Below are 10,478 nucleotides of genomic sequence, written 5' to 3'. Positions count from 1 at the left end.
GCTACAGACTGTTCAGTTTTTGACAGATTCTGTTTTTCGTGTGTTGTTTGCTTATTTTGATGCATCTATGGATAGTAAAATAGTTTATAAACCATAGAGAAGTTGGAATACAGTAGGTTTAACACCAAAATAAATAAAGGATGAGTTCATTACAGTACCTTATGTGGTGGTTTTGTTTTCTTTCACTAACGGAGCTTATAAGATTTCCTGTTGAGTTTTGTGTTGTGAAGTTTTCAAGTTTTGGGTAAAGCTTTTATGGACTATGGAATAAAGGGTGGCAAGAGCCTAATCTTGGGGATGCCCAAGGCACCCCAAGATATTCAAGGATTGCCAAAAGCCTAAGCTTGGGGATGCCCCGGGAAGGCATCCCCTCTTTCGTCTTTGTTCATTGGTAACTTTACTTGGAGCTATATTTTTATTCGCCACATGATATGTGTTTTGCTTGGAGCGTCGTGTATTATATTATTTTTTGCTTTTTAGTTTACCACAATCATCCTTGCTGTACACACCTTTTTGGAGAAGCCTATTTGATTAGAATTTGCTAGAATACTCTATGTGCTTCACTTATATCTTTCGAGCTTGATAGTTTTTGCTCTAGTACTTCACTTATATCTTTTAGAGCACGGCGGTGGCTTAATTTTGAAGAAATTATTAGTCTCTCATGCTTCACTTATATTATTTTGAGAGTCTTTTAGAACAGCATGGTATTTGCTTTGGTTACAAATTTGGTCCTAGAATGATGAGCATCCAAGTTGGGTATAATAAAAACTATCATAGAGAAATACTTTTGTTGAAGTTGGCAAGTCCCGTAGCATGCACGTATGGTAAAAGTTGTGTGACAAAATTATTGCATGAGGTGCTCCTTTGATTGTCTTCCTTATGAGTGGCAGTCGGGGACGAGCGATGGTCTTTTCCTACCAATCTATCCCTCTTGGGACATGCGTAGTAGTACTTTGCTTCGAGGGCTAAGTAGACTTTTGCAATAAGTATATGAGTTCTCTATGACTAATGTGAGTCCATGGATATACGCACACTCATCCTTCCACTTTGCTAGCTTTTCTTATTACCGCGCAACTCTCGCCGGTATTGAACCCATTATTTACCTTCCTCAAAACAGCTACCATACCTACCTATTATGGCATTTCCATAGCCATTCCGAGATATATTGCCATGCAACTTTCCACCGTTCCGTTTATTATGACATGTTTCATCATTGTCATATTGCTCTTTGCATGATCATGTAGTTGACATCGTATTTGTGGCAAAGCCACCTCCATAATTTTCATACATGTCACTCTTGATTCATTGCATATCCCGGTACACCGCCGGAGGCATTCACATAGAGTCATATCTTGTTCTAGCTTTGAGTTGTAATTTTTGAGTTGTAAATCCATAAAATTGTGATGATCTTCATTATTAGAGCATTGTCCTGGTGAGGAAAGGATGATGAAGACTATGATTCCCCCACAAGTCGGGATGAGACTTCGGACTTTACAAAAAGAAAAAAAGAAAAAAAAGAAAAAAGAGAAAGGCCAAAAAGAAAAAAAATAGGCCAAAGAAAAAAAAAGAGAAAAAGAAAAAAAGGAAGAAAGAAAAAATAATGAGAGAAAAAGAGAGAAGGGACAATGCTACTATCTCTTTTTCCACACTTGTGCTTCAAAGTAGCACCATGATCTTCATGATAGAGAGTCTCATATGTTGTCACTTTCATATACTAGTGGGAATTTTTCATTATAGAACTTGGCTTGTATATTCTAATGATGGGCTTCCTCAAAACGCCCTAGGTCTTCGTGAGCAAGCAAGTTGGATGCACGCCCACTTAGTTTCTTTTTGTTGAGCTTTCATATATTTATAACTCTAGTGCATCCGTTGCATGGCAATCCCTACTCACTCACATTGATATCTATTGATGGGCATCTCCATAGCCCGTTGATACGCCTAGTCGATGTGAGACTATCTTCTCCCTTTTTGTCCTTACAACCACGACCATTTACCACCATAGTGATATGTCCATGGCTTGCGCTCATGTATTGCGTAAGAGTTGAAAAAGCTGAAGCGCGTTAAAATGTATGAAACAATTGCTCGGCTCGTCATCGGGGTTGTACATGATGGGAGTATTTTGTGTAATGAAAATGAAGCATGGCCTAACTATATGATTTTGTAGGGATAAGCTTTCTTTGGCTGTGCTATTTTGATAGGACATGATTATTTGTTAGTATGCTTTCAAGCAGTATTATTTTTATGTTTTATAAGTTTTTATCTTGAATCATTTGGATCTGAACATTCATGTCACATTAAAGAAAATTACATTGAGAATTATGCTAGGTAGCATTCCACATCAAAAATTTCTTTTTTTTATCATTTACCTACTCGAGGACGAGCAGGAATTAAGCTTGGGGATGCTTGATACGTATCCAATGTATCTATAATTTTTGATTGTTCCATGCTATTATATTACCTGTTTTGGATGTCTATGGGCTTTATTTTACACATTTATATCATTTTTGGGACTAACCTACTAACTAGAGGCCCAGCCCGTGTTGCTGTTTTTTTGCCTATTTCAATATTTCGAAGAACAGGAATATCAAACGGAGTCCAAACGGAATGAAACCTTCGGGAGCATGATTTTTGGAACGAACGTGATCCAGAGAGCTTGGAGTGCAAGTCAAGAAGCAGCCGAGGCGGCCACGAGATAGGAGGGTGCCCCCCTATAGGGCGCGCCCCCTGTCTCGTGGCCCCTTGGGCGGCCACTGACGTAATTCTTCCTCCTATATATACCTATGTACCCCGAAAACATCCGAGAGCAAGACGAAACACAATTTCCACCACCGTAACCTTCTGTATTCGCGAGATCCCATCTTGGAGCCTTCGCCGGCACTCTACCGGAGGGGGAATCAACCACGGAGGGCCTCTACATCAACATCCTTGCCCCTCCAATGAGTTGTGAGTAGTTTACCACAGACCTACGGGTCCATAGTTATTAACTAGATGGCTTCTTCTCTCTTTTTGGATCTCAATACAATGTTCTCCCCCTCTCTTGTGGAAATCTATTTGATGTAATCTCTTTTTGCGGTATGTTTGTCGAGATCTGATGAATTGTGGGTTTATGATCAAGTTTATCTATGAATAATATTTGAATCTTCTCTGAATTCTTTTATGTATGATTGAGTTATCTTTGCAAGTCTCTTCGAATTATCAGTTTGGTTTGGCCTACTAGATTGATCTTTCTTGCCATGGGAGAAGTTCTTAGCTTTGGGTTCAATCTTGTGGTGTCCTTACCCAGTGACAGAAAGGGTTGCAAGGAACGTATTGTATTGTTGCCATCGAGGATAACAAGATGGGGTTTATATCATATTGCTTGAGTTTATTCCTCTACATCATGTCATCTTGCTTAATGCGTTACTCTGTTCTCATGAACTTAATATTCTAGATGCAGGCTGGAGTCGGTCGATGTGTGGAGTAATAGTAGTAGATGCAGGCAGGAGTCGGTCTACTTGTTATGGACGTGATGCCTATATACATGATCATGCCTAGATAATCTCATAATTATTCACTTTTCTATCAATTGCTCGACAGTAATTTGTTCACCCACTGTAATACTTATGCTTTCTTGAGAGAAGCCTCTAGTGAATCCTATGGCCTCGGGTCTATCTCCTATCATATTTTCTTCCAATCTACTTTTATTTGCATCTTTACTTTTTGCATCTATATTATAAAATACCAAAAATATATTTATCTTATCTTACTATCTTTATTAGATCTCACTTTTGCAAGTGGCCGTGAAGGGATTGACAACCCCTTTATCGCGTTGATTGCGAGTTCTCAGTTTGTTTGTGTAGGTGCGTGGGACTTTTGAGGAGCCTCCTACTGGATTGATACCTTGGTTCTCAAAAACTGAGGGAAATACTTACGCTACTATTGCTGCATCACCCTCTCCTCTTCGAGGAAAACCAACGCAAGCTCAAGACGTAGCACTAATAGATTTTTGCAATAAGTATGTGAGTTCTTTATGACTAATGTTGAGTCCATGGATTATACGCACTACTCACCCTTCCACCATTGCTAGCCTCTCTAGTACTGCGCAACTTTCGCCGGAACCGTACACCCACCATATACCTTCCTCAAAACAGCCACCATACCTACCTATTACGACATTTCCATAGCCATTCCAAGATATATTGCCATGCAACTTTCCACCGTTCCGTTTATTATGACACGCTTCATCATTGTCATATTGCTTTGCATGATAATGTAGTTGACATCGTATTTGTGGCAAAGCCACCATTCATAATTTTTCATACATGTCACTCTTGAATCATTGCACATCCCGGTACACCGCCGGAGGCATTCACCTAGAGTCATATTTTGTTCTAAGTATCGAGTTGTAATTATTGAGTTGTAAGTAAATAAAAGTGTGATGATCTTCATTATTAGAGCATTGTCCCAGTGAGGAAAGGATGATGGAGACTATGATTCCCCCACAAGTCGGGATGAGACTCCGAACGAAAAAAAAGAGGCCATAAAAAAAGAGAAAAGGCCCAAATAAAAAAAGAGAAATAGAGAGAAGCGGCAATGCTACTATCCTTTTCCACACTTGCGCTTCAAAGTACCACCATGATCTTCATGATAGAGAGTCTTCTATGTTGTCACTTTCATATACTAGTGGAAATTTTCCATTATAGAACTTGGCTTGTATATTCCAATGATGGGCTTCCTCAAAAGTGCCCTAGGTCTTCGTGAGCAAGCAAGTTGGATGCACACCCACTTAGTTTATTTTTGAGCTTTCATACTTATAGCTCTAGTGCATCCGTTGCATGGCAATCCCTACTCACTCATATTGATATCTATTGATGGGCATATCCATAGCCCGTTGATACGCCTAGTTGATGTGAGACTATCTTCTCCTTTTTGTCTTCTCCACAACCACCATTCCGTTCCACCTATAGTGCTATGTCCATGGCTCACGCTCATGTATTGCGTGAAGATTGTAAAAATTTGAGAACATCAAAAGTATGAAACAATTGCTTGGCTTGTCATAGGGGTTGTGCATGATTAAATACTTTGTGTGATGAAGATAGAGCATGACCAAACTATATGATTTTGTAGAGATAACTTTTTTTGGCCATGTTATTTTGAGAAGACATGATTGCTTTGTTAGTATGCTTGAAGTATTATTGTTTTTATGTCAATATTAAACTTTTGTCTTGAATCTTTTGGATCTGAACATTCATGCCACAATAAAGAAAATTACATTGATAAATATGTTAGGCAGCATTCCACAACAAAAATTCTATTTTTATCATTTACCTACTCGAGGACGAGCAGGAATTAAGCTTGGGGATGCTTGATACGTCTCCAACGTATCTATAATTTTTCATTGTTCCATGCTATTATATTATCAGTTTTGGATGTTTAATGGGCTTTAATATGTTCTTTTATATTATGTTTGGGATTAACTTATTAACCGAAGGCCCAGTGCTAGTTTCTGATTTTTTGCCTATTTTAGAGTTTTGCAAAAAAAGGAATACCAAACGGAATGAAACCTTCGCGATGATCTTTCTTGGACCGAAAGCAAACCAAAAGACTTGGAGATGAAGTCGGAGACGTAACGGTGAGGCCACGAGGCAAGAGGGCGCGTCCAGGGGGTAGGCGCGCCCCCCACCCTCGTGGGCCCCTCGTAGCTCCACCGACCTAGTTCTTTTGCCTATATATACTCTTATACCCTAAAAACATCAGGGGGATCCACGAAACAACTTTTCCACCGCTGCAACCTTCTGTACCCGTGAGATCCCATCTTGGGGCCTTTTCTGGTGTCCTGTCGGAGGGGGAATCGATCATGGAGGGCTTCTACATCAACACCATTACCTCTCCGATGAAGCGTGAGTAGTTTACCACAGACCTTCGGGTCCATAGTTATTAGCTAGATGGCTTCTTCTCTCTCTCTTTGATTCTCAATACAAAGTTCTCCTCGATGTTCTTGGAGATCTATTCGATGTAATATTCTTTTGCGGTGTGTTTGCCGAGACCCGATGAATTATGGATTTCTGATCAAGATTATCTATGAATATTAGTTGGTTCTTCTCTGAATTCTTATATGCATGATTTGATATCTTTGCAAGTCTCTTCGAAAATTCAATTTAGTTTGGCCTACTAGATTGATCTTTCTTGCCATGGGAGAAGTGCTTAGCTTTGGGTTCAATCTTGCGGTGTCCTTTCCCAGTGACAGTAGGGGCAGCAAGGCACGTATTGTATTGTTGCCATCGAGGATAAAAAGATGGGGTTTTCATCATATACTGCTTGAGTTAATTCCTCTACATCATGTCATCTTGCTTAATGCGTTACTCCGTTCTTTATGAACTTAATACTCTAGATACATGCTGGATAGTGGTCGATGTGTGGAGTAATAGTAGTAGATGCAGGCAGGAGTCGGTCTACTTGACACGGATGTGATGCCTATATTCATGATCATTGCCTTAGATGTCATCATAATTATGCAATTTTCTATCAATTGCTCAACAGTAATTTCTTCACCCACCGTAATACATGCTATCTTGAGAGAAGCCACTAGTGAAACCTATGGCCCCGGGGTCTCTTTTCCATATTATTGAATCTCGTTTACATCTTGCTAGTTTCCGATCTATTATTTTGCAATCTTTACTTTCCAATCTATACATCAAAAATACCAAAAATGTTACTTTATTATGTTTATCAGATCTCACTTTTGCGAGTGACCATGGAGGGATTGGCAACCCCTTTATCACGTTGGTTGCAAGTTCTTGATTGTTTGTGCAGGTATTCAGTGACTTGTGTGTTGTCTCATACTGGATTGATACCTTGGTTCTCAAAACTGAGGGAAATACTTATGCTACTTTGCTGCATCACCCTTTCCTCTTTAAGGGAAAACCAACGCAAGCTCAAGAGGTAGCACTAAACCGATCTGGACTAAACCGTAAAAACCAACCGTAAACTAAACCGAGGCAGAACCGATCTAAATAAAAAAAAGGTAACATTTGAAGATCTAATCTGGGCCTTATAATGAAGATCTAATGGAGGGGTGGTCGTTGAAGCTTATAGCGGTGGTGGTCTGCTACGTCTTGAGCCAACGTTTGTTTTCCCCGAAGAGGAGAGGGTGATGCAGCAAGTGTAGCATAAGTATTTCTCTCAGTTTTGAGAACCAAGGTATCAATCCAGTAGGAGGCTCCTCAAAAGTCCCACGCACCTACACAAACAAACTGAGAACTCGCAACCAACGCAATAAAGGGGTTGTCAATCCCTTCACGGCCACTTGCGAAAGTGAGATCTGATAGAGATAGTATGATAAGATAAATATATTTTTGGTATTTTATAATATAGATGCAAAAAGTAAAGATGAAAATAAAGTAGATTGAAAGCAAATATGATAAGAGATAGACCCGGGGGCCATAGGTTTCACTAGAGGCTTCTCTCGAGATAGCATAAGTATTACGGTGGGTGAACAAATTACTGTCGAGCAATTGATAGAAAAGCGCATAGTTATGAGATTATCTAGGCATGATCATGTATATAGGCATCACGTCCATAACAAGTAGACCGACTCCTGCCTGCATCTACTACTATTACTCCACACATCGACCGACTCCTGCCTGCATCTAGAGTATTAAGTTCATAAGAACAGAGTAACGCATTAAGCAAGATGACATGATGTAGAGGGATAAACTCATGCAATATGATGTAAACCCCATCTTGTTATCCTCGATGGCAACAATACAATACGTGTCTTGCAACCCTTTCTGTCACTGGGTAAGAACACCGCAAGATTGAACCCAAAGCTAAGCACTTCTCCCATGGCAAGAAAGACCAATCTAGTAGGCCAAACCAAACTGATAATTCGAAGAGACTTGCAAAGATAACTCAATCATACATAAAAGAATTCAGAGAATATTCAAATATTATTCATAAATAAACTTGATCATAAACCCACAATTCATCGGATCTCGACAAACACGCCGCAAAAAGGGATTACATCGAATAGATCTCCACAAGAGAGGGGGAGAACATTGTATTGAGATTCAAAAAGAGAGAAGAAGTCATCTAGCTAATAACTATGGACCCGTAGGTCTGTGGTAAACTACTCACAACTCATCGTAGGGGCAAGGATGTTGATGTAGAAGCCCTCCATGGTCGATTCCCCCTCCGGCAGAGTGCCGACGAAGGCTCCAAGATGGGATCTCGCGGATACAGAAGGTTACGGCGGTGGAAATTGTGTTTCGTGGTGCTCCTAGATGTTTTCGGGGTACGTAGGTATATATAGGAGGGAGAAGTACGTCGGTGGCCGCCCGAGGGGCCCACGAGACAGGGGGGCGCGCCCTAAGGGGGGGCGCGGCCCCCTATCTCGTGGGGTCCTCGGGAGCTTCTTGACTTGCACTCCAAGCTCTCCGGATGGGACTCCGTTTGATATTCCTTTTCTTCGAAATACTGAAATATGCAAAAAAACAGCAATATGGGATGGGCCTCCGGTTAGTAGGTTAGCCCCAAAAATGATATAAATGTGTAAAATAAAGCCCATAAACATCCAAAAGAGGTAATATAATAGCATGGAACAATAAAAAATGATAGATACGTTGGAGACGTATCATGGTCACCTGCGATGCGGCTCGGACGTCGTCGACGGTGGCGCTCCGGTCGTCGGCGAGCTCTGGAGAGGGCACGGGCGGACGCGGCGTTCGACGGCGAGTCCAACGGTGGTCAAGGTGGCAGCATAGGTGGACGGAGGAAGTCGGTGGCGAGGTTGAGGCGGCGATGGCGTTCGGGCATCGGCGATGACGACATTCCAGTGGCGTGAGCTCAGGCGAGTGTGTTGTGTGGTGCAGGCGAGCGAGGGGGGGTCGGTGGTGGGTTCGAACGGCGACGAGGTTGTCGGAGTGGAGCGCTAGGGCGATAGTGGTGCCGTGGCGGAGCTCTGCTCTGGCGAGGGATTCCAGGCGAGGGACGGGAGTTTCAGGGCAAGCAAGGGCGGAAACGAGCGAGGAGAGAGAGGTTTTATAGGGGACGCCTTGGAGAAGGGGTTGGGCACAAGATACGAGCGATCTCGAGGATCGCGGGATTCAGCGGCGCGACAGGGCGCGCTCTGCCTTCACGTTGCGTGGCGAGGAAGAAGAAGACCGCGGGTCCCGCTGTCAGCGGCAGAGGTGAGCGAGGGAGGGAGCGCGCGACCGAGGCGGGGGGTTTGCACGCGCGGCGCAGGCTGCTGGGCCGATTCGGCCAGGTGGGCCGACGTCTACTGCCTGGGGCGTCTGGCTTCGGCTGTTCTTTTTAAAACACAGACAAGAAAAATAAAACAAAACACAAATAAAAAGAAAATATTATATAGACATATAATATATCAAAATTTTCAGAAAAAGATTTCCTAAAACGTGAACATATTTCTAGTGGAAAATAAAATTCACAAGAATTCAGAAAAGTCAAATAGTGCTTCTGTTGCAATAAAATTCACAAAAAAATCATTTTAAAAATACCAAAATTATTTCAAAATTTTTTTGTCCTAATTTTCCATTGAAGGGAATCATTTTACCCTTATTTCCATTTATTTATTTTTAGGAAAAAAATAATTTGATTAAAAGCCAAATAACTCCTAAATGGTTTTGAAATTGAAATTCAAACCACTTCCAAATCTTTTCTGTTTTCCTCATTCAAATATATTTCAATTTTGCCCCTGGTTTGGAGTGTCATATTTCTCCTCTCTTTATTTTGAAATGGGTTAGAGGAATTTGAAATTATTCAAATGGGAAAGATTCCAAATGGAGTTTCAAAAGTGGTTTAACTCCCCACTCTCTTTCATTTAAACTTTGGAGAAGTCATTTCATCTCCTCTCTTGAAAATCCTTGAGTGGCATGAAGTTTGCATTACTTTCAAATGAGGTTTCAAATCATTTCAGATGGAAACTCTTTTGGGAAAGTCCTTTTATTCCCTCTCATTCAACTTTCAAAAAGTTTCAAATTGCACTCAATTTCGCTCAATCATTCACACAACAATCAAACAAACAATCAAAACTATTTATTTAATATAAGATTCCAAAATTTAGAATTTTGGGATGTTACAAAGCAACTTTAATAGATTCGTCATATGGTTCATGATCATAATGCATACGAAGCGCGCTTCATATGGATATAGAGGCTTCCGAGTTGTCATAATGGTTGCCTCCATATAGTGGGACATCCCTCCCCCTCCCCCAATATCCAATACATATTCGGTTAAAACAAAATCATTCCGTTAAACCCAAGAACGATGGTGAAGGCTTGGATGACCACGAGAGGGATGGCGAGGACAATTACAATGGCGACTTTGGTGTGTATCGATTCCGATGGCAACTGATTCCCAAGGTCATGCTCGAAGTTATGATAAGCATTTAGGCATGACATCCACGTGGATGTCCCACATAATGCTTATCATAATTTTAAACAACAACGTCGATTTTGGCAAAAAGGGTGACTCAATTTTGT

This window comes from Triticum aestivum, chromosome 2B (genome assembly GCF_018294505.1).
Source record: "Triticum aestivum cultivar Chinese Spring chromosome 2B, IWGSC CS RefSeq v2.1, whole genome shotgun sequence".
Lineage (NCBI taxonomy): Eukaryota > Viridiplantae > Streptophyta > Magnoliopsida > Poales > Poaceae > Triticum > Triticum aestivum.
The sequence above is the reverse complement of the archived record's forward strand: the minus strand, read 5'-3'. Positions refer to the sequence as shown.